Raw genomic sequence first — 4,918 nt, 5'->3', positions numbered from 1 at the left:
TTGCCCGCTAGTTCCTTAATATCGCTCCATGTGTTCATGCGTTACGCTACAGCACGTGGGAAAACGGCTATCTTGCGCACGCGGCGTACCGACCGAATCATAACTCATAAAAATTATTGCCCATAATGTGACAGACGATTGCACAACGCAGAATTCAGGGAGATTTTACAAAAGCTAATATAATTTGAATGCACGATAACAGTGCCCACTGGAAAGTGAGGTGGTTCTTGTTTGGGAACAAGACAAAAATGGCGCTGTTTTCTGCAACCCTATGGCGGGCGCAGGGCTCTATGCCATTCTCGAAACGTTGCAAGAATGAAGCTATAGAAACAACTCACTCACCTTTTTCAGCGGCATTTGCTTCGCGGCTGTAGCTTCGAAAACAATGGCGTGAGCGCAAGAGCAAGGCGCGCGCGGGTTCTACAATAAAAGAAAATCACACAAAGGACGCGGCGGTAATGTCACTAATGGCGCTAGCGACCACGCGGGCGAGACGACTTCGACGAGACAACGAAGAGAAGGCGCAACGCATGCCGGGAGAGAGAGAGCCGGACACGCGCTGCCCTTCCCTCGCCTGTTTCTCGCCCGTTCTCTCCTTCTTTTGTGGCCAGCGCCAACATACCGGTGGCGGCAAGACGAGCAGCACTCGGACACATTGTACGCCGCGGAAGCGCGTAGCTGGCCAAGCACAACCGTCGGTACCAGCAATACTCGTCGCCGTCGTGAATTCGCCTATTTCATTGGGTGCTTTCGCGTTAATGTTTGTTTAAGCGTTCGTCACAGTCGACGCTGCGCCTTGGTTTCGTTCAACTGTCAACGCATCAATACCACGCGCGCGCATGTATGTGGCGCTTTCCTGTGAACTCCCACGGTCCTCGCAGCTCCCTAAACAGGACACTTCTACATTTGGTACACTTTCGTGGTCACGCTACGTATCACTTATCGTGCTTGATGCTTCCTAGCTGTTTCTCCGTGCAGTCGCTCTTAGAAGAAAATCTTTGCACCGGCAATACTACGTTGCGGTACCTTCACGTAAGAGGACTGAGGTACTTTGTTTTTACAGAGATACACTTTCGTTAAATGTCTGAATCTCTTCTGAAACCACTTGAAAAGAAAAGCTTGTAAAATGGTGCAGGCATCATTTCGATTTATTCACGTTGGATATATCAACGGAGATTAGCTGCAAATTTTTCGTTACACTCGCGGCGTCTATAACCTTGTACAGAGCGAGTTTGAAATTATCAGTAAAATGGAATTGTCAGCTGTCATACTGCAGCACGTTTATTTGCTCAGGGAAACAAAATATGCTATCACAGTGCACAAACAAAAGCACAAAAGACGTGGCATCGGCGGGATGAGTAAGCGGTGAAAAGCTCGTAGAACATAGGAGCTTCCCGTTTCCCTCACAATATACACGTAAGATGGTCCGCGAACAATATTTACGTTCAGCTAACACGCAACACCATTTGTGCACCTCGCCTGCGCGGGTCGATGGCAGTAAATAACGGAAATTTCTGCAGTCGCTTCAACGCACCCGAAGTATGTTTTCGCCTCCTTACCCGGAGTGCACTTCAAACGGCATCTGCTATTCAAGCATTTCCGACAGCATTTTGTACTGCCGCTCATCACTGACAGGGGGGGGGGGGGCTCTCGAAGGCCTCCGTTTCTTGAGGTGTCTTCACGATCGCGACATTGCACATGGCGCGCGCAGACAGATGCAACGCAAGCGCGCGCTTTTCTTCCGAGAATTCACAAAGATATCAAGAGCGCCCACGTCACGTGAACGCGGTAGACCAATAGGAAAAGAGTAGGCGCGCAATTCAAGGCGAGTAAAGGAAAGAACGGCGGGGCAGGCGAGGCCACGCAGACAGAGAGACGCCGCGCCGACCGCCACAGACACGTGTTGTAGGACGTACCGCGACGTATCCCACACGGTAGCCAATCGAAGCGCGCTTGCTTTCTTGTTCGCTCGTTTCGTCGCTCTCTCCACTTCTGTTGACGGCGATATTAGCGTTATCTCCATATGACGCCCGCAGCTTGTCAAAATTGACGAGGATATTGCCGTCAAAATGACGGTTATTTTTTACAGTGTAGGTACCGATATTACAAATAGGCATTTATAGGCATTTAGGCACAAACGCCAAAATTGTCATTTATAGGCACTATAAGAACACTATAAAAGCCCTTCTTAACCTCTAATTCGTGCTCATATATTGAAGTGGGCCGATAGGAGCGCTAAAGAACAAAAAAGGCATTTGCCTAAAATCCGGCCTCTAATCTTCAGCCTACTGTAGCAGTCTGGAACTAGTAATGCAAGCACCGAGGTCATTTATCAGCTCATTGAAAAGAATGAGCCCAAGAATTTAACCCTGGGGTACAGCATGACTCGTGATGTAAGGTTCTGATAATGTTCGTGATACACGAATAACTTATTAACGTTGATACATATTCCTTAAAGAGCGAAGAAAGACAATCACTGACACCATACATGTTTAACTTACGTACCGAAATGTTGTAAATCACCAAATAAAAGGTTTTTGAGAAATCAAATTATGTAGCTGCCTGCCATTTTCTATATGCGAAATAACAATATGCGGTGTGACTACCGACGTCCGCCAGAGCGGCTTCACGCTCTTCGTTAAACAAAGATAATATGCTGCCTGAAGCGCTACCATCAGGTGCAGAGCAGTTTTGAGTGACACGAAGAATAACTAACTCCCACAGACACATACGATACCATTACAAAGGAAACTTATGAGTTCTAGGAAGTGTACGTAGGTATAATTGTTCACAAATTTGTCATGTAGCTATGCAGCCGCCATGATCTAATTTCCGATGTTTGAAGTTCGAAACCCCAAATTTTCAAGCTCGGTTGTTTATTCAAAAGAAATGACACGCGCAGTGAAATTTCCCGTTCCGCGTCTATCGAAGCGAATGCCCGTGACATCTCAATATACGAACGTGGGGGTCCTTCAGTTGCGTAACAGACGGACTGTGCTGTTACGGCACCCACTTCATCCCGCCTGCCTTCCTTGCATCGGTGCCGGAAGTTCGTAACCTTTTCCGAGTGTAAGACATCCGTATATGCCCGGACGTCTCCCTACTATGTACAAGGAACTGAATAGTGCAATGTATATTGTGCGGGAAACCTAGCCGAAGGGGCGGAAATAACATCACCCTCGGCTGGTGCGAAAAATAAATCTAATATATATATATATATATATATATATATATATCAGGCTTCGTGCTAGTAACGTGCAGACGGCTAGACAAAAATGCAGTAAAAAATGATGGGCGAACCAATGAAGCCTTTCGGTTCTCTTTACTCAAACTGTATTTACACTCGCACTATGCGAGTGGACAAGCGACAACAATGAGCCGCTTGCCCTGGACCACCTTTCCTCGTTTCAAAGCGGCACCGCGGGTAGTCGCATGAATGGCGATGGCCATTCACTACTAGAAACACGCGTACGCAGTGGGGCACGCGTCTTTGCAAACGCAGGATAAGCTACCGCGGCATCTATGCGCCATGTCCGGCCCTGGCGTTGCACTTGGGTTCCAAAAAAGAACACACACAGTAGTCGCCTCGGATCCCGTAAGGAAAGTGACAACCCGCCATCCTCCCCTCGCCCTCACTCCTAACGCTCGGTTCTAAAAACCCTCCGCATATACAAAGAACGGATGGAGGACCGCTTGGCGCACATACACCACAAAGAAAGGGGAACGCTAGCAGCAGGCTTCCCCGGTTCGTTCACCTTTTCCCAGTGCGGAGGCATAGTCAACAACCTGCCCTATAAACACAAAGCGTATACTAAAAAAAAAAAAAAACGGTCGTCTGGAAAACTCTTCGCTGCCTTCCTTTGCACAATCGCCCAGACGTCCAACATCTCCCTCACTCCCCAAGCAAGGTCGGCTGGGAGTGTGCAAGGAGAGGGGAATGCCATAGAATACAGTTCGTAACAAAAGATTTCGTTCTGGTCTTTTCTCGATCGCTTTTGCAGTGTGGTTCCATATTTACTTTGAAGGAGGGGGGGGGGGGAGGGGGGCGTTGGAGGGCCAGGCTGTCCGGCTTCCACAAATGGGAGATTGCGTTATACAAATGCGCAAAGAATGCCGCGTCGATGCAGGTCTGGATTGATCCGCGCAGAACCCTTTAGCTTACGCTCCACTGACTGCCTATGGGCCACGTACACTACTTCTTCTTCCACGGTTCACGCTGGCCGCACGGCCGGACGCCTTACTCGAGAATGCTTAGTTCAGACGTGTTTTGGATGACCAGGGCATTGACCAAGCAAGGGTCGGGGGTAATAGCAAAGGGTCCTCAGGATTCACGACCGTCGTTTGATGTCACGGGCACAGTTTCCGTGTTAGGCCTAGCTGTGATTGAATAAAGTGATTTCGCCAAAGTTTGTGGAGCGCAAGCAGCATGACATATTAACTCATTTCGAATTACGTGGAATACGCTGGCTTTCTTGCCTGAATAGTTTTATTCAAGCCTTCACGTTTCACGTAAATGGAGTCAATCACATTTAGTTTGTTCAGTGCCTCATCAAAAAGCGAATTGGAACTGTATGGTCGCCATGACCAGCACCATGTTCTTTACTGCGTATTAAACGCTGCAAAGATTTAGTAGAATGTGTTTTTCAGCTTGTCAGTATGCCCTGTTACAGAAATGTCGAAAAAATAACATGCAAAAGAAAACGACGAGGACGAGCCCGATGAAAGAGACAAGCAGGACACACATTACAGTCACCTTCTTCATCTATATATATCCGCGTTATTTTTAAGCTGCTTTCATATTTTCGGCAGCGCAGCAGGGTGGATCACTATGGTAAACTTCAGCTTGTACATGTGTCTTTATACACTCATGTACCGTTGCATAGAGTTACGCACTGAATTGAAAAATAATATGCAGAAC

The sequence above is a fragment of the Dermacentor silvarum genome, chromosome 9 (genome assembly GCF_013339745.2).
Source record: "Dermacentor silvarum isolate Dsil-2018 chromosome 9, BIME_Dsil_1.4, whole genome shotgun sequence".
Classification (NCBI taxonomy): Eukaryota; Metazoa; Arthropoda; class Arachnida; order Ixodida; family Ixodidae; genus Dermacentor; species Dermacentor silvarum.
This window is presented reverse-complemented; position numbering follows the sequence as displayed.